This window comes from Aquarana catesbeiana, linkage group LG08 (genome assembly GCF_042186555.1).
Source record: "Aquarana catesbeiana isolate 2022-GZ linkage group LG08, ASM4218655v1, whole genome shotgun sequence".
Taxonomy (NCBI): domain Eukaryota; kingdom Metazoa; phylum Chordata; class Amphibia; order Anura; family Ranidae; genus Aquarana; species Aquarana catesbeiana.
This window is the reverse complement of record NC_133331.1, coordinates 249,879,536-249,903,604: the sequence shown is the minus strand read 5'-3', so window position 1 is coordinate 249,903,604 and position 24,069 is coordinate 249,879,536.

The following is a 24,069-nucleotide window of genomic DNA, read 5'->3' as shown; positions in this document are numbered from 1 at the left end:
GGTGAGAAATAAGATTCTTTGGTCTGATGAGACCAAGATAGAACTTTTTGGCCTTAATTCTAAGCGGTATGTGTGGAGAAAACCAGGCACTGCTCATTACCTGTCCAATACAGTCCCAACAGTGAAGCATGGTGGTGGCAGAATCATGCTGTGGGGGTGTTTTTCAGCTGCAGGGACAGGACGACTGGTTGCAATCGAGGGAAAGATGAATGCGGCCAAGTACAGGGATATCCTGGACAAAAACCTTCTCCAGAGTGCTCAGGACCTCAGACTGGGCTGAAGGTTTACCTTCCAACAAGACAATGACCCTAAGCACACAGCTAAAATAACGAAGGAGTGGCTTCACCTCAACTCTGTGTGACTGTTCTTGAATGGCCCAGCCAGAGCTCTGACTTAAACTCAATTGAGCATCTCTGGAGAGACCTAAAAATGGCTGTCCAGCAACGTTTACCATCCAACCTGACAGAACTGGAGAGGATCTGCAAGGAAGAATGGCAGAGGATCCCTAAATCCAGGTGTGAAAAACTTGTTGCATCTTTCCCAAAAAGACTCATGGCTGTATTAGATCAAAAGGGTGCTTCTACTGAATACTGAGCAAAGGGTCTGAATACTTAGGACCATGTGATATTTCAGTTTTTCTTTTTTAATAAATCTGCAAAAATGTCACCAATTCTGTGTTTTTCTGTCAATATGGGGTGCTGTGTGTACATTAATGAGGAAAAAAAATGAACTTAAATGATTTTAGCAAATGGCTGCAATATAACAAAGAGTGAAAAATGTAAGGGGGTCTGAATACTTTCCGTCCCCACTGTACCTCAAACTATAGAGGAGCAGTCTTTTTCTTTCATATGGAATGAAAGACATATTAAAGTGAATGTAAAGATTTGTTTTTTATTTTTTTTAAATAACAAACATACTTACCTCCACTGTGCAGCTCGTTTTGCGCAGAGTGGCCCCGAACATCCTCTTCTGGGGTCCCTCGGTGGCTCTTGCTTCTCCTCCCCACATCAGATAATCCCCTAGAAGAAGCGCTCTCCCGGGGGGTTTACCTTGTGGGCGTGCTCCCAAATCCAGCATTTGCGTCAATAGACATGAATGCCGGACTCGGCCCCACCCCCCGGCACCCGCGTCATTGGATTTGACAGCAGCGGGAGCCAATGGCTGCACTGCTATCAATCTATCCAATCAGAGGAAGGGCGCATCTCCGGAGTATGAAATTCCAGGGCTCAGGTAAGTAAAACGGTGGGGGGGGGGTGCCAGTTGTTTTTTCATGCATTAAGGTGAAAAAACACAAGGGTTTACAACCCCTTTAAGTTTTTGGGAATTAGTTTGATGGCAGACCTATCAAAGCTATATGAAGAAAATGATATCCAGCTTCTCCAAAAAATCAAGGGAGACTTGGCTAGGAGGAGTTGATACTTTAAAGATGGGGAGTGCTCCCCAACGCCCTATTTATTATGTAGATGATCCCTATTCAACTTCCAAAGTCTTTTTTTGATAATGTAAGGTGGATTTTTACTGAATTTGGAGAAAAACTAAACCAAGACTGGCATATCATATCTTCCGAGGTCTAAATTGGATGGGGATTAGGTTTACCTAATTTGAGGAATTATTATGGAGCAATTGCTTTAACTAGAATCCTTAGTTGGAGACATCATACCACTCAAAAAGTCTGGGTGACATTAGAAAAGACATTGGCAGGTCATGATTTAGCCCAAGCTCCATGGGTTCCATACCCATATAGAGGGTTGTCTAAAACTGCCTCTTTTATTACTACCCACACCTTGAAGCTTTGGGATTCAGTTAACAAACAAGAATCTCTAGCTCAAAAAATCTCTCCACTACTACCATTAGGGGGTTTCTGTTAGTTTCCCCCGGGGGGGGCTATTGATGGAGACATTATCTGTCTTAAGCTTATGTGGAACGGGAGATTACGCCCACTGGGGGACCTTAGAGAGGAATACGGCGAGTTTCCAATGGATACCTGGAGGTATCAGCAATTACAGCATTTTTGTACTGCCCACCTAAGGGAGATTGGAAAGGAGGAACCTCTCTCTGATTTCAAATCTCTCTGGCACAAACAGCCAGGAGATGGTGGCTTGCTCTCTATGTCGCATGGACTGTTGAACAGACATAGTGTCACCACAGGCCTTAGATTTTTTGGGAAATGGGAAGTTAGGCCACCATTTCACAGACTTACAGAAAAGGAATATGTTAAGACTAGTACATACATCTTCTATAAATATAAAAACACAGGAAACAAATGATAAACTTTTGTTCAGGTGGTACAGGGTCCGGGGTATGGTCAGCGCATACCCCTTAGTCTTGGATAGATGTTGGCGGGGCTGTGGGCAACAAGGGTCCCATATTTACATCTGGTGGGAATGTCCTAAGATTAGGCCTTTCTGGGCTGAGATCAGGAATGTGATCTCACAAATAATAATGGCTTTGATCAGGGATGACCCGGTGCAATGCCTTTTTCATGGTACCCAAAGTTCCATTAGTACATATAAAAAGAGTATAGTTCGACATTTGTTGGATGCAGCTAAAGGGCTAATTCCGGTCTATTGGAAAAAGCAGCAAGTACCTACTATAGAACAATGGGCGAGACAGGTTAACAAAATTGTGGAAGATGAGAAATGGGTTTGTACTAATAGTAAAAGACTGGAAGAGTACCACGCTAAATGGGAATCATGGGTTAATTATAGCACAGTGAACAGGAGTACATAGTTTTCCTTTCCTATGAAGAGGGAGGACATTAAATTTTTTTTTTTCATGTTGCTTTTATGTTTGTTTATTGATTGTAAAAAAAAAAAAAAAAAGGAAAATGAATAAGATTATGCAAAAAAAACCTTTTAGGTGGAGGGAAGTAAAAATAAAAAACTAAGGGGGGCGTGGCCTGGACGAGACCTGAGATGGCTGCTTGAAAAGACAGCTCCCGCACGTTGAGGACGAAAAACGCTCTTTTTGGGGTTTTGGAGGCACTTATCCACGATGGGAAAACCCAACAGAAGCACCTCGACACCCTGCATGCAGAAAGAGTCCGTGACACAGCTCAGCGGCAACATCCCAGAGCTGTTCCGGACCCGTCAATCTGCACAGCACGAGGTGACACAGGCTTCACAGGCCTCATCCCTGGACTCGCCTAGGAGCACTGCAGACTCGCTTATGGACGGAGACGGCTCCAGCGCTCCACACCTGAGCCTTCTTGACCTCCAAATAGATCTCCAAAAGGTCGCAATGGATATCAAGCACACCATGATGACGGCGATCTCAGACTTGAAGACAGATATCCACACGATGAACCACCGGATCTCTGATGTGGAAGAAAACTCCCGGATACAAGCAACAGCGATTAGGCAAGTACAAAAGACCTACGACCTCCACTTGCCACATATGTTTGAGCTACATAGGCAAGTGGAGGATTTAGACAACAGGGGCCGCAGACATAATGTACGGGTGAGGGGAGTGCCGGAGGGAATCGATCAAACCACATTACCACAAGCAGTGTGCTCTATATTTAATGATCTACTTGATCGCCCAGCTGATTCCCCCATAGGGATGGAACGTCTGCACCGAGCACTAAGGCCCCCTCCCCGGGACTCCGAACCACCCAGAGACATTGTATGTTGCATAGTCAATTTTCCCCTCAAAGAGGAAATTCTCAGAAAGGCAAGAGACAGAGACCACATACTATTCAATGGCGCAGAGATAAAACTGTTTCAAGACCTATCTCAAATTACCTTGCAGAACAGACGCTCCCTGCGCCCCCTGCTGGAGATACTGTGGTCACGCAACATTCAATACAGGTGAAAATTTCCATTCTGCCTCTCTGCATCTACCAGAGGCCGCACAGCTCTCCTCCGAACCCCGGAGGACTTACCCACGTTCTGTGAACAACTGGATATACCTCAGGTGGATCTCCCTGATTGGTATTCCTTTTACTTCCCCACGGAAGCACGGAAACTAGTCTCACACAACTCCTCTCCCAAAGCCCAGCGACAACGCTCCAGACGCCGCAGACTGGACCCCACGTCACCTGGAGAACGACCCTCCCGCAGAGACCTGCCTTTGCGTAGTCCAGAGCCAGCTGACACCCCACATCGGAACCACCCGGCAGTATGATGCACCTCTGGATCTTAACTTTCCGCACACACACAGTCAGCACTAACGCTCGTTTCCATCAAGTTTCCCCCCTTTTTCTTTTTTCTAGTGTATTCCGCAGCAATGGACCCCTAAGGATTCCCCACTCCACCAGATGCTCCAGGAACAACAGAACGGGACTTCAGGTACACCTTCTGCTTCATCCTAACCGTGATACTTCCCCAGGAAAGACTTTTTCATGGTATATCAATACCCGACTATGATACGCCGCAACATCTGACATTTCCTGCCACTTGCCTACCCAGATCCCACTGGTGCATACCACTGCTTGATCAATAGATACCGCAAGGTCAAACCTGATCTCCGCATTACCCCCCCCCCCGCTTTCTCCTATACCCCCCCCCTTTTTTTTCTTTTTTTTTCCACCAAGGCACCTGTTAAGGTTGTTTAATTATTGTTCATGCACACTGCTCGTAGCAAAATGGGAGAGGACAGAGTTCTAGTCGATCAGAGGTTATTCATATACCAACATTTCACCTGCCTAACACTTAGATTTGCATAAGATCATAACTTAAGAACATTCTACTCCAAATCACCACTTTGATGTGATGCACTACGCGACCCTCCTGGCGTGAGCTGAGTCCTTTCCCACACAAATTGCTTAATTATAATCTGGTCTAGAAGGGACCTTAGGTCTTAACATAGTTTACACCAACCTCCCCTCTAGTCGCAGAGGTCCGGAGTATGTACTTATCCTGTGAAATTCTACTCAGATATAAGTATAGAACAGTAATATAGTAACTTCATCAACAGTGTATACTCCCATCCCGACACTAGAGAAGGATGGGAGACCTATGCACCTATTCTAGTTGTAGCTACATGAAACTATGTATCGTACCCCAGGGCAGGATATATGGGGGAAAAAGATATGAGTGGATTGTCAGTACGGGTTGGGAACAGAAGGTCCCTTGCAGCCCATGAGTAAACGTAGAGAAACCTTTAAAAAGTTTACACCTTTAGGAGTGAGGATATCAATCCCAACTCCCAACATGCAGTATCCGATTAACCTGGCCGCTATGTTTAATCAGATAACCTCTCACACTCTCTTAGAATTCTCATAACCCTGGGTTTATTGCTGTTGTATACTGTTTTGTGTGGTTTAAGGTTGCCTTAAATATAAATAACTGTTCGTTAGATGTAAATCGCAGAATAATTTCATACGTTACTACCTTACCTTGTGTTACTGTTTAAGGTTACTACCTGAGACCTGTGTCTCCTCTCCCCTTCCCTGGTACCAAATCTTTAGTGCAGAGGTTTCCCCTAAAGATTTGTGACATACCAGCCCACACCCCCTAATATACCTATGATACACTTTCGTCCTCCCTAGTGCTAAGTCAATTGTTCCCTTCCAGGCTTACAGTTCCCTCACAGCTGTCCTCACGGACCTCAGCTGACACCCCAGCTCTGTGATTTCTGGTAGATTGGAATCTCCAGTTCCACCTCTGGTATTTACACACTTAGACTACGTGTGTTTCTTACAGCGATAAAATCTACACGACTCATTAAAGACTAACCCTCCTCCCCTCCTCCTCCTCCCTCCTATTCGTCTTACCCTTCTCATTCTCTCTTCTCGATACTATCTTCCCTTTCTCCATTTTTCCTTTTTCTTTGTTTCCCCTCCCCCCCCTCCTTCTTTCTTCTTTGTGTGTTCTTTTCTTTGTTTGGACGGGGTCCGTCCCCCTTCCCCCTCGCCGGCCCGTCGTCTGCCTGAGACCCTCCACGCATAACTTCTAGGTACCCAAGTTAGAGGTGGTATTACCTTGCTTCCAAACACCTCGTACTTCTCCTCCCTTCCTTAAGAAATGCAATCAAAATCGACAATGCAACAGCAACTAACCTTAAAATGCCTATCTCTCAATGTTAAAGGCTTAAACCTTCCGGAGAAAAGATCACAGGTGCTGTCAGCCTTAACTAAGCATAGAGCCCACTTCTTACTCCTGCAAGAAACACATTTCCATACAGATACTATACCTAAGCTAGCGAACCACATCTACAACAAGGCGCTACATTCCACTAATCCCGATGCAAAAACCAAAGAGGTCCCAATCTCATCTCTAAATTTGCTAATTTTCAGCTATCAGATTCTAAAATAGACCCTGAGGGTAGGTACATCTTTAATAAGGGCACATATGCATCTAAACCAATTACTATAGCTAATGTGTATTGTCCCAATGAACACAACTATCGTTCTTCAGGAAGGTGTGTGACCTACTATCTTCTTTCCAAGAGGGTATAGTGGTTCTTGGGGGAGATTTTAATGTCCCAATGAATCCCATTCTAGACACTTCTACAGGTAAATGTACCCTTTCATACCGCGCTCTCCGCCGAATTAAACTACAACTACAACACTGCAACTGCACAATACCTGGCGCACCTTATTCCCAGCTGACAAAGACTATACATTTTTCTCCCCACCTCACCAAAAGTATTCCAGAATAGATTACTTCTTCTTGTCCCAAACCGACCTGACATCTCTCTCCCAAGCAGCAATTGAGCCAATATTTTTGTCCGATCACCATCCCATTACGATGACGCTCACCTTCGCGGACTCATCCAAAAAAACAAAATCTTGGAGGCTGAATCCCTCACTTTTGAAAGACCCAGAGACACTGCAACAAATACGCTCTCGAATCCAACTTTATTTCAAAGAAAACTTCTCCCCTGACATCACACCCATTACACTTTGGGAGGCCCACAAATGTGTCATCAGAGGTAAATTAACCTCCTTAGCAACCGCCAAAAAAAGAAACACCAAGAACAGATTAAGTCCTTTATTGAGACAATTCAGAAACGCGAAAGAACGCATAAACAGTCCACTTCTTTATTAACTCTTCAAGAACTCACACAGGCCCGCTCCACACTCCTAGTTGAATTAGGAAAACGCATCAGACGACGGTATGTCTTAGGCCAGAAGGTGTTCTATGAACACGGTAATAATAGTGGGAGATTGTTAGCTTGCACAATCAGCCAAATCTCAGTCCACAATCCACCAGATCCACGACAAACATGGCAACCTCTTCTCTAAAAATGAGGACATTGCCAGCCAATTCGAAAAATTCTATTCCAAACTTTTACAGTCGCCCTGCCAAAATAAATTAGTTTCTCTCCCAATACTACCCCAAACCAATCACCCCTCAACAAGCAGAGGCCATGGAAGTCCCCTCTCCTTAGAGGAACTCAATGTGGCAATAAAACAAATGAAAGTGGGTAAAAGTCCAGGACCTGATGGCCTCCTGCTACAATATTACAAATGCTTCTCGGAAGAACTGACACCAACACTATTAAAAGTATTCAACTCCTTAGCAAACCCTCAAGCTTCACCAGGCAGATTACTAGAAGCACACGTCACAGTCATTCCAAAAGAAGGCAAAGACCTGACACAAGTATCCAATTATAGGCCCATATCCCTACTCAATGTAGATGTTAAACTTTACGCCAAGATACTTGCCAATAGATTATTACCCCTTATCCCTGGCCTCATCTCACCAGATCAAGTGGGATTCATCCCTGGCAGGGAAGCCAGGGATAATACCATACGCACAGTGAATTTACACCACTGGCTTACCTCATCACAGACCCAGGGATTCTTTCTCTCCCTTGATGCTGAGAAGACGTTCGACAGGATGGCTTGGGACTATAGGCAGGCAGTACTAAAAGGTGTGGGGCTCCCACCAAGCATGTGTACGCATATTAACGCCTTGTACACTAACCCATCAGCCAAGGTAAAAGTCAATGGCCTACTGTCGGACGCCTTCTCCATCAGCAATGGGACTCGACAGGGCTTCCCCTTGTCCCCCCTGATTTTCGTCTTAACATTAGAACCCTTTTTAAACAGACTAAGAGCCAATCCCGATATAAAAGGATGTCTTATAGAGAATAGGGAATTCAAAGTAGCGGCTTTTGCCGACGATATTTTATTGTCTTTACAAACCCCTAGAGTATCACTACCCAAATGATATAAAACAATTCGGGGAGTTATCAAACCTGAAAATTAATTACTCCCAAACACATGACATTAATGTTTCTTTACCACCACAGGAGGTAACCCATTGTCAGGAATCCTTTACCTTCCAATGGAAAAAAGAGATGCCATTACCTATTTGGGTATCCAAATCACCAGGAAAATAACAGATCTATACTACCAAAACTTCTTACCCACTCTCTCTAAAATTCAATTAGAGCTAAAGGACTGGGCCAATCTCAATGTCTCCTGGTTTGGCAGAGCGGCCTTAATAAAAATGGTAGTTCTACCCCGTCTCCTATATCTGATGCAGACGATCCCAATTCACCTACCACCTTCCTTCTTTGCAGCGTATAAAAGGGCATGCTCTACATTTGTTTGGAAGACAGCAGCCCCGCGCATCAAATACTCTCGCTTAACTTGCGCTAAAAGGAATGGGGGAATTGGTCTTCCTGACCTCCACAAATACTATCTGGCGGGCCATTTAACCAGGATTGTAGACTGGCGAGTTCACAAGACTGGGAAAGTGTGGGTTTCATTAGAGAGTCATTTCACAAACAGACCGATACACAACCTCCCCTGGCTCACAACCAATCATTGGTCCCAGACCCTCAAATCACATCCCCTCATTTTCCCATCGTTATTGGCCTTTAATCGATCCATAAACCGTTTCAAACTATCCTCTCGACCGGGACCTTTGACCCCTTTATGCAGTAATCCAGACTTTCCTCCAGGGGAATACAGTACATTTCTGAAAAGGGAATGGCCACAGGAGGAGGTACTAGCACACCAGTTCTTTAGAAACAGCAGACTACTCCCGTACGAAGACTTAGTATCATTATCTCCGACCAACAAATTCCCCTTTTGGACCTACAGACAAGTAAGACACTTTCTTACCGCTAAAGACCAAACCTCAACGTGGTGTAGGCAACTCTCCCCTTTTGAAGCCTTATGTTCACGCAACACACCTCAAAGGCATTTAATTTCTTACATTTACGCTCTGCTCCAAGACGAATCCTGCCAGACACAAACTATAGCCTCACACAACGCATGGGAAAAAGATTTACATATGATCCTAACAAGAGAACACTGGGAAAATATATATACTTATTCACATAAGGGCTCAATGAATGTAGCAATCCAAGACAATGGTTACAAAATCGCAAACCAAATGGTACAGAACCCCGTCCAGGTTACATAAATTCTCACCTGCAATTCCAAATATCTGCTGGAGGTGCAAAAAAGAAGAGGGTTCCATGATTCATATTTGGTGGGAGTGCCCATTAATTTGACCTTTCTGGCAGGAAGTACACGCCATTATCTCACAGGTCGCCACCTATACACTAAATTATAATCCTGCTCAATATCTCCTCCATCATACGACCCTCCCTAAATGAGTCTATTACAAATCACTGGCCGTGCATATGGTCAACGCGGCCAGACTATACATCCCTAAGCACTGGTGATCTACAGATATCCCCTCCATTTGGGAATGGCTAACCAGGGTTGCTAAGATAGAGGAGATGGAGGAACTAATTTATACCTCTCAAGAACGTCTACAGAAATTTTCGACTATCTGGGCTTGTTGGAAACACTTCCAAACCACGGAGAAGTATAGGGTGTTCTTTCCTTATTTGACTGGGAATACCTAGATCCGGTGCTGGTGGAAGGTGTGGCGGTGGGGGGGTCGAATCCCGCTTACTGTTTTTCCCCCCTCTCTCTATTCCTTCCCTTCCTGCTCTCACCCCCTCCCCACACACACCCCAACTCTGTTCTACTGCTTTACCACAATCTTAAACCCTCCCTGACAGTCTCTAATCAACCAAAAAATTCTCCCAGAGTCACCCCAATGGAAACACCTGAACCCCCCACTGTTTTATTGTAGTCAGACTTTATATATGTTTCATGGCCCAAGTTAGACCTAGAGATATTGGTCTCACGGGTATTGCACCCATTTACAACGCTACCTGACCCAGAGCGGGTGCCTCATCTTTCAAAAATCAAGATGTTGGTTGTTCACGTATTGTTATGCTTTGACTTATGTCAGAATATGAATAAATAAGTATTGTCATGTTCTACTTACCATGACCCATACCGCACTAACTCTTTCATATATTTCCTTTGTTCAAAAGGGGTCATGGTCGCTTCTTTGTAATTGTTATATACTGGTTTTGTATGTACTTAATATCTGACATTTAAAAATAAAATAAAAATAATAATATGGTTGCATAAGTGTGCACACCTTTAACCAGTTCCAGACAAGCCGCCGCAGTTATACAGCGGCAGGCTGGCTAGGCTGGGCGAAGTGTCATAGCTGTACGCCAGGGCTTGCGCCCCCTAGGCGGCAGCGACGATCAGATTTGCTTCAGAACCGATCAGTCTCCAGGCCCAGGCTAATGATTTCTGGCCTGGACCTGGTGATCGGTTCTGGTGAATTAAATCCTCCCCTGCCTGTGTAAGTGTAAACACAGGCAGGGGAAGTGATGTCATCTTTTCCGTTCCAGAGAGAGGAGAGAAGACATCTCAGAGTAAGTTGCACCAACACTACACTGACACAGTACACATAGGCACACTCGTCACCCCTGATCGCCCCCCCCCCCCAGTTAACCCCTTTACTCCCTGTCACTGTCACCCAGTGCAGTGTTCCTATTTTTTTTTTAATCACTGTACTAGTGTCATTTGTGACAATAATCAGTGTTAGGGTACTTAGTGGTAGGCCCAGATAGGTCTAGGGACCCCCCTAAACCCCCCTAATAAAGGTTTAACCCCTTGATCACCCCGTCATTACCATATTAGTGCCACGAGTGATGCTGGTTATCTAGTTATTTTTTAATAGCGTCAGGGCACCCGCCGTATACTACCTAAATAAAGGTTTAACCCCCTGCGGGTAATATCAGTTAGGTTTTAGTGTCAGTCAGGGTCTGCGTCACCCCAGGCAGCATCAGATTAGTGCCAGTAGCGCTAACACACACATGCATCATACACCTCCCTTAGTAGTATAGTGTCTGAACGGATCAATATCTGATCAGATCTATACTAGCGTCCCCAGTAGTTTAGGGTTCCCAAAAACTCAGCATTAGCGGGATCAGCCCAGATACCTGCTAGCACCTGCATTTAGCCCCTCCGCTCAGCCCAGCCCACCCAAGTGCAGTATCAATCGATCACTGTCACTTACAAAACACATAACTGCAGCATTCGCAGAGTCAGGCCTGATCACTGTAAACGCTAAGAGTTTTTTTGGTAGCGTTTATAGCAGTCGCTGACAGTCAGGTGCTCTTTTTTCCTTTGAGTTTCACTAGTGTGCCAGTAAATTTAGAGGCCAAAATGTCCAATCAAAGGTACACTAGTGAAATGACCTACACGTTTGTGAGCCTGACGGATGAGAGTGAAGAGGAAGTCACCAATCTGTCCGATTCTGGCTAAGAATATGAACCAGTAGACAGCAGCGGCACCCTGACAGATAGCTCTGATGATGGAGTAGTGGTCCCTGCCAAGGTCAGGCGTACCCGACCCCGTTCTTCTGCTGTCGTTGAGGTGCAAGGACCGCAGGGCTCTCGTATGGAGCAGAGAGCCAGTACTAGTGCTGCTCATCCTTCTGGTGAACTGGCAAGCACCAGCGGCCTAGTACATCCTGGTCATACATCCAGCACTGCAGTAACACTTGGTGACATGGCGAGTCCCATAAGTGCAGTTCAAGCTGGTGAGGTGGCTAGCACAACTAGTGTCCCACAGCCACCAAGAAGACAAACACAGGCCAGTCAAGCCCATAGTGCCCTTCCAGCTGCATTTGCCAATCCGAATTCGGAGCCCACTACTTCTGCAGCATCCGTACTTCCCCCATTAACTGGTCAACCTGGAATTCAGGTGGAAACAGTTGATTTTACGTCACTTGATTTTTATTTGCCGTTTTTCACGGAAAATCTCTATAGATATATTGTGGACCAAAGCAATTTGTATGCTGGTCAATTCATTGCCGCTAATCCCCAGTTGGCCCTTGCCAGAGACCTATTATGGTCTAAGAATTTAAGACCTTCCTGGGCCTATCCCTCCTCATGGGCATAACTAAAAAGAGTGAGTTGCGAACATATTGGTCCACTGACCCAATTCACCATATGCCCGTTGTGACGGGAGGGCCCGTGGAACTCAGAATACATCTTATGTCTAAGTCACCCTGTGCCATCCTGGCACAGGGTGAGTGAGAAAATATATCTTGGACTACTTAAAATGGGACAGTAATATTTGTTCACAATATCTCCCAGGATGTATGTAGAGACTATTATTGGTTTGGTTGATTCTGAACTCAACCTGTTAATTGAGTGAGCTGATCACATTAGCCTCCAAGACTGGCTAGGAGCCAAACTGTTGATGAATAGGCTGAGGAGGGGGGAGATTGTTGTTTGTATTGTTAATTGTAATTAGCTCCAGCTATTGTGTTTATACTACTGTGTGAAGCTCGGTGCCCACAAGCCTGTCATCTGGTCTGGGTAAATTTTTTATAGTTAATTAGCTCATGTTAATTATGTTAATTAGGTTACAGTTGTATTGTTAGAGGAGGTTCCAACGGCATATAAAGTCTTGTAATTTTGATTCTAAATAAAAACAGTTCATGGTAGCAACAAGCAAGTGTCGCCTTGTTTTGTGCTCAGAGAGGTTGGAATATCTGATATCTGTATACAGACTGGGAGGAAGTGGTATATGACGGAAGCACTCAAGCGGAGTGTGGGACGTTCCGTGACATTGGTGGCAAGCAGCGGGAAAGCTTCCTGCAGTCTGGGACATCCAAACTTACATCTGGATCCAAGGTTCAGATAGCAGGAGAGGAGAGGTACAGATACCAGCCGCCATGGATGAGGAATTCAGAAGGAGGTTGCGAGAGATGCAGATACAGCACAGAGGACCAGTATCGGAGCAGGTCCTGCTGGGATGGTGTGATTCTATTCTCTGCAAACTCTGGAAGGAAGCGCTAGCCCGTGAGCAGCGACACCAGGGAAAAGTTCTCCCCTCCATCGAGGAAAGGTACTGGTCGCAGTACAGACTACGGGTGCGGTTTTTGGGAGAAAAACCACACAAGAAGCAGACAGCTGAATTAAGCAGGCTGGTTTGGGCAGAGATAAAGCTGGACGAGAGCTACAGAGCCCTCCAGTGGCATGTATCCCAAGCATGTCCCTGGATAGCGGATGACAGCCCAACGGAAGGTTTAAGCTACGGCGGCTTGGGACTGTTGTATGTGAAGCTGACAGGGGACCCTAACTTTGGGAGTGATTTGGAGTGGCGGGTGGATGAAATCATGGATTTCAGAGAAGGGCTACTGAACATTTCGGAAGTGCACTGGGCACAGGAAGATTTGGAGTTTCTGGCCGTTCAGGAATAGGAGCTAGAGATCGCCTACAGACGGCTGCTAGACATTGCTCAGTGCCAGGGCTGGGCTCCCTTTGCCTGGGACTATCAGGAAATACCAGCTGACAACCCGGAAATCCTGGCTGAAGAGTCGGCAATGTGGCAGAGCAATAGTGTGCTTTGCCAACCTGCCCCCACAGCTAGGGAGGCGGAGGTCTTATGGCGGATGCAGCAAGTGCTGACTGACCTTGATGATCCTGTTTCTGCATGGGATGATCTTGGATGGAGGAATGTGCCTGTCCAGCAGCATGCCAGAGAATCTGCAGCGGAAAATCTGGAGATTGCCATCCCCAAACCTGAAGTGCTGACAACCGGGCAGAGCTCTGTTAACCTCTGCCCAGCACTGATAGCATCTTCTGGATTCCATGGACAGGAGATGGTGAACCTCCATCCCCAGACACCAGTTGCAGAGATAGGGGATTTGATAGACTTTTCTGCTGAGGAAGAGCCATCGGGTGAGCCCTCAGCAGAAGAGTTGGGATTAGGGCCAAACTTCATTGCACTCTGCTCAGCACTGATGGCATCTTCTGAGTTCCACGGACAGGAGATGGTGAACCTCTATCCACAGACACCAGTTATAGAGGTAGGGGATTTAATAGACTTTTCTGCTGAGGAAGAACAACCTGATGAGCCTCCAGAAGAGCTGGTATTGGGGCCAAACTTCATTGTGCTCTGCCCAGCACCAACAGCAGTATCTGTGGAGTTAAAACAAACTTCTCCAGCTGAAGATCTGGCAACCAGACAGAGGGTCCAAGACCTCTGCCCCACACCTGTGGCAGTTTCGGAGGCCCAGGGTGAGAAGGTGGCAATCACTTCCCAGCAGCAGATACAGGGGGAGAAGGGAGAGGAGGTGTGTGTTGTCCCTCCCCAACAGTTGGTCAGGGTGGAGGAAGCGGCCTTCCCTCCCCAGCAAAGATCAGTGCACCTGGGAGACAGTACCATAGACATGTCGTCCAAGCAACCAGATGAGGGAATGGAAAAGGAAGCAGCCGGCTCACCTCCCCAATGGCAGCTACACAGTTTGGGAGCGGAGGATGCGGAGTCCCCAGCAGAAGTGCTGGCAACAGGGCAGAGTGTTACCAACCTCTGCCCAGCACCAGCAACAACTACAGAGTTCCAGGAAGGCGGGGCAGTCGGCCTCCCCCCCCAACAGTTAGCCGGAACAGATGGTGTGGGGTTTCCAGCAGAAGGGCTGGCAACAGGGGCCGAGGACTGCTGGACTCTGCCCTTGACTAACAGAGGATGGATTTCCTGTGAAGGTGGATGGGACTTCAGTCTCCACCTGTATACCCCAGGGATGCTGGGCAGTGGGCCCCAATCCCCAACAGCATGACGGAGTGAGCCCAGACACCCTGTCTTCTCTCCAGCGGCAGAAAGGACTCCAGGGAGAAGGGCCAGTCCAGGCCTCTCCCCAGCGGCAGATATGTTCTCTGAGAGAGGCAGAGGTTGGCTGGGTGAGTAATGCTTTGTTTGGAACAACTTATTTGGGGTACTGTGTGGGTACAGGCAGTAGAGGACTGGAACTACTTACTAACTTTGGAGTCAACCCGTCTGGGGTCTCCTCCTGTGTTAGTCTTCTGCCGAAAGGGGAGAGATGTGACGGGAGGGCCCGTGGAACTCAGAATACATCTTATGTCTAAGTCACCCTGTGCCATCCTGGCACAGGGTGAGTGAGAAAATATATCTTGGACTACTTAAAATGGGACAGTAATATTTGTCCACAATATCTCCCAGGATGTATGTAGAGACTATTATTGGTTTGGTTGATTCTGAACTCAACCTGTTAATTGAGTGAGCTGATCACATTAGCCTCCAGGACTGGCTAGGAGCCAAACTGTTGATGAATAGGCTGAGGAGGGGGGAGATTGTTGTTTGTATTGTTAATTGTAATTAGCTCCAGCTATTGTGTTTATACCACTGTGTGAAGCTCGGTGCCCACAAGCCTGTCATCTGGTCTGGGTACATTTTTTAGTTAATTAGCTCATGTTAATTATGTTAATTAGGTTACAGTTGTATTGTTAGAGGAGGTTCCAACGGCATATAAAGTCTTGTAATTTTGATTCTAAATGAAAACAGTTCATGGTAGCAACAAGCAAGTGTCACCTTGTTTTGTGCTCAGAGAGGTTGGAATATCTGATATCTGTATACAGACTGGGAGGAAGTGGTATATGACGGAAGCACTCAAGCGGAGTGTGGGACGTTCCGTGACACCCGTGTTCGCTGCCTCCATGACCAGGACACGATACGAGCAGATCTTGCGATTCATGCATTTCAATGACAATGAACTCTGTCATCCTCGGGGTGACCCTGGATATGATCTGCTCCACAAAATTTGGCCCCTCATAAAGCACTTCAACCAGCAGTTTGCAGACTTGTTTACTCCCGATCAAGTTGTCTGCGTTGAGTCCCTAATTAAGTTTTCTGGACACTTGTCTATCAAACAGTATCTTCCCAGCAAGCGTGCCAGATATGGGGTCAAGATGTATCAGCTCTGTGACAGGGCAACAGGCTATACATATAGTTTTATGGTTTACGAGGGAAGAGATAGTCACGTGGAGCCAGAGAACTTCACAGACTACACAGAGAGCGCTGGTAAGATTGTGTGGGACATGGGGGGTTATTTACGAACGGCAAATCCACTTGACACTACAAGTGCACTTGGAAGTGCAGTCGCTGTAGATCTGAGGGGAAGATCTGAAATAAGGGGAATCTCTGCTGATTTTAACATCCAATCATGTGCAAGCTAAAATGCTGTTTTTTATTTTCCATTCAAGTCCCCCTCGGATCTATAGCGACTGCACTTTCAAGTGCACTTGTAGTGCAAAGTGGATTTGCCTTTCATAAATAACCCCCTCAGTGTCACCCTTATTCGGAAAGGGGTACCACTTGTACGTGGACAATTATTACACAAGCATGCCACTTTTTAGTCACCTTTTTGATTGTGGAATTGGCGCATATGGCACCGTGCGATCTAATCGCCGGGGCTTCCCCAAACGGCTTGTAGAGTCCTGACTTAGACGAGGGGAGAGTTTGTTGTTTAAGGGCCAGTGTGTATGTTTGAGGGATGCTAGACATCTGTCTCAGATGTACAGACTGATAATTGGCGCCCAAAAGAGTAAAGTTACATTTTTCATCAGGGAATGGGAAAGAGAATTAAATAAGGACCTGTCAGACAAATTAAAAAAATGATTAAATCAACGTACTCAACATCCATAAGTTCGTATGTGCAGGAAATGGCCTATAAATTCATGACAAGGTGGTATAGGACACCAGTAAGACTAGCTCAGATGTACCCACCGGCAAATGCCCGGTGTTGGAGAGGGTGTTAGCAAAGAGGTACATTGCTCCATCTGTGGTGGGAATGCCCCAGGATTAAATCATTTTGGGTAGCAATTGCACCATGGATTGAGAAATTGACCCTTAGACCTATGGAGTTTACGCCTCTATGCTTCCTATTCCATGGAACATCTGGTTCCATTAAAGCCTATGGGAAGAGCATCACACCACACCTATTGAATGCTGCTAAAATATGAATCCCCAGATATTGTAAACAGACTGCCTGCCCAACATTAGAGGATTGGAAATAGGAGATAAATCGGATAATGGAAGCTGAGAGGTGGACTCAAGTAGTAAAAGATCAAAAAGGGGAATTTGAGAAGACATGGGCAGGATGGATACAGTGCGTACCTGAGATGGGCTGAAGGAGAAGAGACATGGAATGGGAGGGCACGGGGTGTAGTAGACCCATGGGGACACTAGTATAGTTGCTTGTGGTTCTAGCCATAGAGGAATAAAGAGTCAATTATGAATAGGATTGACCAATATGGCTTTTTTTTTTCCCTCTTTTGGTACTCTGACAGTGTGGAGTGAAACGCCTTCCCCTAATGAGAGGAGAGAAAGAGTGAGTCAAGTCAAAGTAGTGAGGGGAAGGAGTAGAGAGATCAGGGGTGGACCACAGGAGAGGAGGGATTTAAAATTCAAAATGGAAAAATGATAGAGATTGTATATGTCACCATAAGGAATTACACAATTTTTTTTTCTTCTCTTTGGTGCAGTTAAGGGGTTGTCACTTAAAGTTGGGGGAGGAGTAGGTCAAGAGGCTTGTCTACATATAAATACAGTTGATAATATTTTAAACACATGATACAACAATTTTTTTTTTTTTTTACTTGTATAGAGATAGAGAGGAGGGGGGGGGGAGGAAGGAATGGGCAGTCCCCCTCCTCAAATATATGGGACTTTTAAGGAAAGAACCTGAGTTGCGTAGGTGAGAATCACACAAGCTTAATAAAATTTAACAATGTTTATTGAAATATAGTAAAAAATAGTATCGTCAATACATATACAAACATATAAACATCCAGTAGTTGAATCCAGAATTCGTGCGTGACTAAAGCCAACATGTTTTGCAAAAGAAATTTCGCTTCATCAAGGCTAGACACAATGCAATTGATTCATTTATACTGTGTAAATAATAGACAGTCTTAAATTGTACAGTGGTTATATACAACATCAAATCCTAACAAACATCAATTATTTATAGCTCACCTACTATGACAATTTCAAGAAATAAGACTAAAACCACCATTCATTGGACACCAGCCGCTGAACCAACCAATACGGACTGTCTCTGGGTGCCAGATCCCAGACAAACAATACCAGTAGGAGGTCTGGACCACACATTCAGGGCACTATATGCTGGTAGCCCGTGCTGAAATAAAGACGGGAAACCCATGAATAATACTAGTAAAATTCAATTGTAAAAAATGCTAGTGACCGTGAATGGTCAGACACAAAAGGAAGTTTCATATAACGCCCACTGGGGTATATTGTACAAAAGATATATTAAACAATTTCAAAGAGGTCTACTGGGGATATAATTGATTAACTGCAGGGGAACAGGATTATCAGTATCCTGTGCCTATAATGCTAATAGTGCAAGGACCATATAAAATAACCCCTCAAGGTACACTAGGGGGCCCCCCAGAACAAGACATGTCCAAGTATGGAAGAGACGACAAGTGCGTCCAAAGTGATTAAGACTTACCCCTAAGTGTAGAGAGTAGAGGGAGGGGGGTTGTAACAGCTCCTCATTGCAGGCTCGGCCGTCCGCCCGTTTGCGATGGATGGCCGCAGGATGCGTCTATCAGACAGCACCGGCGCCTCCATCTTTTGAATGATATGGTCCCACCGGAAGCAATCAGGTCAAAATTGACCTCCGGCATTGCTTCCGGTCCGGACGTCCCTGTCAGAATGCGCGCGCATCAGGGGAGCGGACGCAGCTGCGTTCTATCCCCAATGATGCGAGCGCATTGCCCGTATTACGCCAATGGCGTGACGGGCAGCTGGGGGTGGAAAGGAAAAAAAGGGCTCCACCCCCTAGGCAGGGACGTCCGAGTCCCCCTACCACAAAGGCAACCGTTGCTTAGAAAGCAGCGGAGGTAATCACAAAGAATGGCAGAGAGCATATAAATAGGTCTGACATAGACCGAGTACCTTGAGTTCATACAAGAGCTTTTGTACAACAAACAAAATATAAAGTATAGACACCATTTATACATGATTCCCTAGATAATCTTCTAATCAAGACCATAATAATTTAGGTGAAGCACAAGAGAACAGAAAAAGAGTAGAAAAGGAGCAAAAAAAAAAAAAAATAAATAAAAAAAAGGGGAGGGAGGGGGAAGGGAAAGGGGGTGGGGATGTTAATTGATTTCATCAGCCTATATTTTAATCAACATATCATAGTTGGGGAATATCACCATCTGGTGGACATATATGATGTTGTGCCACTAGAGGTGGGTGGGAGCCTGTCTGCAGTAATATATAGGTAACAAAAATGATCAGTATGTAATGGATTAGACCTATAGTTCCAATTATTTATCAATGACATGACCCTTTGCTCCAGGATGGGTCATGTATGGAAAATAAGCATCTAGTGAGATATAAATAAATAGTACATGTTCCATCCATAATTATTGTTGTTACTTAGTCATATAGACGTTTGTTTGCACGGAGGACAACATCACAGAAAGGGGTTGAATGCAAGTGCAGTGTTGAGGCCAGGCGGGCTAGTCGCCCGTTGGTTATATATCCACCTGGCCTCACGCTGCAAGATCTTTTTATCCACATTTCCGCCCCTCTCTGGGTCAGGTATGACCTCCAGGGCAAAGAAGGATACAAAGTTGGGATCGTAGCTATGTCGTAGACCAATATGTTTACAGATGGGGGTATAAAGTAACCCTGCGTCTAGGTAGTATAAGTGGTCCTGTATTCTTCTAGCAAACGGACGCTTCGTTTTACCTATGTAGAATGCACCACAACGGCACATGGCTAAATACACAATGCCCGTTGTGGTGCAATCAGCATATCCTTTCAGTTTGTGAAAGCCTCCTCTTGGGAGGGGACATCCACTCCCCTCTCTTATCCATGGACAGAATTGACAATGTCCACATCTGAAGGTGCCATTCCCGCCCTCTGCCCCTGCTGATGATGTTGAAGGTTGCAGGTGACTATGGACTAGCACATCCCTAATGGATCGTGATTTCCTGTAAGTAATTTGTGGCACATTGGCCACATATTTTGAGATGACTGGATCCTCAGATAAAAAGTGTCAATTGTTGCTGATCAGGTTTCGAATTTCATGTTGATATGCTGTGAATGTTGTGATTAGTTTTGTAGTGGGATATGGGTCCCGTACTTTGTGTTTGAAAAGGAGAGTATCACGTAGGTTTTGTTTGGCCCGCTGGTAGGCCCTCTTGAGGACTTTTTTACTGTAGCCTCAGTTGAGCAGTCGATCATATAGTGCTCTCGCTTCTCTCTCGAAGTCCTCATCTCTGGCACAGTTCCGTCGTAGTCGGAGGTACTGACTATAAGGTATACTATGTATTAATGTGCGAGGATGGGAGCTGGCAAAATGCAAAATAATATTACCAGCCGTCTCCTTTCTGTACAATGTACTGAAAATTGAGCCATCCTCTCTAAGCACCAGTCGTAGATCCAAAAACGAGATAGTCGTTGTATCGAATTGGATGGTAAACTTGAGATTGAATTTATTATGAGAGAGAAGTTCCATAAAGCTATTAAGTAGTTCAGCTGATCCCGTCCAAATGAGGAGGATATCGTCGATGTACCTCCGCCACAGGAGGATTTGGCGCAGGTACATCGCGGCCTCCTCACTCGAAAAAAGATTGCGTTCCCATCCCCCCAGGTACAGGTTGGCGTACGATGGGGCACATGATGTCCCCATTGCTACCCCCTGTACCTGGAGGTAGGTAACGCCATTGAAGAGAAACATATTATTGGTAAGAATATGTTCCAATAAAATTGTAATAAATTGGCACAGCTCCCAACTGTCGGTGTCTCTTTCTTTCAGGAACTCCGCAACCGTTGCCACACCTAGCTTGTGTGGTATGCTTGAATAGAGGGCCTCTATGTCGATGGCCGCCAGGATCGTTTCCGGGGGTACCTTGAGTCCCTCAAGGATTTTGAGTAATTCCAATGTATTTTTAAGATAAGATGGCAGACTTGTAACGTGTGGACGCAAATAGCCATCCACAAATTGACTGGCAGTCTCTCGGTATGGCTACCTATTCCCGAAACAATTGGGCGTCCTGGAGGCTTAGATAGACTCTTATGGACTTTGGGTAGTGAGTAAAAGGTCGGTGTTACCGGCCACTTAACCTCGAGGAACTCACGGGTGTCTTCATCGATCAGACCTCGAGAATGTGCCCGGTCGATAAGGGATATGTAGCATGATCTTGCTTCATTGAGTTTCTGAGGTGGGATCTGCTGATACCATTCACAGTTGTTGAGTATGTTTAGACACATTTCGATGTAATTATCCTTGTTCATCACCACCACATTTCCTCCTTTATCCGATGGTTTTATCACTAATTCATCCCTCCTCATCAGGTTTTCCAAGGCCGACCGTTGTACTGATGACAAATTCTTTGTGTTATGTTTTGGAAGTTGTATGGCTTCTATTTGCTTCATAGTTTGTTTTAAGAAGGCCTTCTTAAAACAAACTATGAAGCAAATAGAAGCCATACAACTTCCAAAACATAACACAAAGAATTTGTCATCTGTACAACGGTCGGCCTTGGAAAACCTGATGAGGAGGGATGAATTAGTGATAAAACCATCGGATAAAGGAGGAAATGTGGTGGTGATGAACAAGGATAATTACATCGAAATGTGTCTAAACATACTCAACAACTGTGAATGGTATCAGCAGATCCCACCTCAGAAACTCAATGAAGCAAGATCATGCTACATATCCCTTATCGACCGGGCACATTCTCGAGGTCTGATCGATGAAGACACCCGTGAGTTCCTCGAGGTTAAGTGGCCGGTAACACCGACCTTTTACTCACTACCCAAAGTCCATAAGAGTCTATCTAAGCCTCCGGGACGCCCAATTGTTTCGGGAATAGGTAGCCATACCGAGACTGCCAGTCAATTTGTGGATGGCTATTTGCGTCCACACGTTACAAGTCTGCCATCTTATCTTAAAGACACATTGGAATTACTCAAAATCCTTGAGGGACTCACGGTACCCCCGGAAACGATCCTGGCGGCCATCGACATAGAGGCCCTCTATTCAAGCATACCACACAAGCTAGGTGTGGCAACGGTTGTGGAGTTCCTGAAAGAAAGAGACACCGACAGTTGGGAGCTGTGCCAATTTATTACAATTTTATTGGAACATATTCTTACCAATAATATGTTTCTCTTCAATGGCGTTACCTACCTCCAGGTACAGGGGGTAGCAATGGGGACATCATGGGCCCCATCGTACGCCAACCTGTACCTGGGGGGATGGGAACGTAATCTTTTTTCGAGTGAGGAGGCCGCGATGTACCTGCGCCATATCCTCCTGTGGCGGAGGTACATCGACGATGTCCTCCTCATTTGGACGGGGTCAGCTGAACTACTTAATAGCTTCATGGAACTTCTCTCTCATAATAAATTCAATCTCAAGTTTACCATCCAATTCGATACAACGACTATCTCGTTTTTGGATCTACGACTGGTGCTTAGAGAGGATGGCTCAATTTTCAGTACATTGTACAGAAAGGAGACGGCTGGTAATACTATTTTGCATTTTGCCAGCTCCCATCCTCGCACATTAATACATAGTATACCTTATAGTCAGTACCTCCGACTACGACGGAACTGCGCCAGAGATGAGGACTTCGAGAGAGAAGCGAGAGCACTATATGATCGACTGCTCAACCGAGGCTACAGTAAAAAAGTCCTCAAGAGGGCCTACCAGCGGGCCAAACAAAACCTACGTGATACTCTCCTTTTCAAACACAAAGTACGGGACCCATATCCCACTACAAAACTAATCACAACATTCACAGCACATCAACATGAAATTCGAAACCTGATCAGCAACAATTGACACTTTTTATCTGAGGATCCAGTCATCTCAAAATATGTGGCCAATGTGCCACAAATTACTTACAAGAAATCACGATCCATTAGGGATGTGCTAGTCCATAGTCATCTGCAACCTTCAACATCATCAGCAGGGGCAGAGGGCGGGAATGGCACCTTCAGATGTGGACATTGTCAATTCTGTCCATGGATAAGAGAGGGGAGTGGATGTCCCCTCCCAAGAGGAGGCTTTCACAAACTGAAAGGATATGCTGATTGCACCACAATGGGCATTATGTATTTAGCCATGTGCCGTTGTGGTGCATTCTACATAGGTAAAACGAAGCGTCCGTTTGCTAGAAGAATACAGGACCACTTATACTACCTAGACGCAGGGTTACTTTATACCCCCATCTGTAAACATATTGGTCTACGACATAGCTACGATCCCAACTTTGTATCCTTCTTTGCCCTGGAGGTCATACCTGACCCAGAGAGGGGCGGAAATGTGGATAAAAAGATCTTGCAGCGTGAGGCCAGGTGGATATATAACCAACGGGCGACTAGCCCGCCTGGCCTCAACACTGCACTTGCATTCAACCCCTTTCTGTGATGTTGTCCTCCGTGCAAACAAACGTCTATATGACTAAGTAACAACAATAATTATGGATGGAACATGTACTATTTATTTATATCTCACTAGATGCTTATTTTCCATACATGACCCATCCTGGAGCAAAGGGTCATGTCATTGATAAATAATTGGAACTATAGGTCTAATCCATTACATACTGATCATTTTTGTTACCTATATATTACTGCAGACAGGCTTCCACCCACCTCTAGTGGCACAACATCATATATGTCCACCAGATGGTGATATTCCCCAACTATGATATGTTGATTAAAATATAGGCTGATGAAATCAATTAACATCCCCACCCCCTTTCCCTTCCCCCTCCCTCCCTTTTTTTTTATTTATTTTTTTTTTTTTTTGCTCCTTTTCTACTCTTTTTATGTTCTCTTGTGCTTCACCTAAATTATTATGGTCTTGATTAGAAGATTATCTAGGGAATCATGTATAAATGGTGTCTATACTTTATATTTTGTTTGTTGTACAAAAGCTCTTGTATGAACTCAAGGTACTCGGTCTATGTCAGACC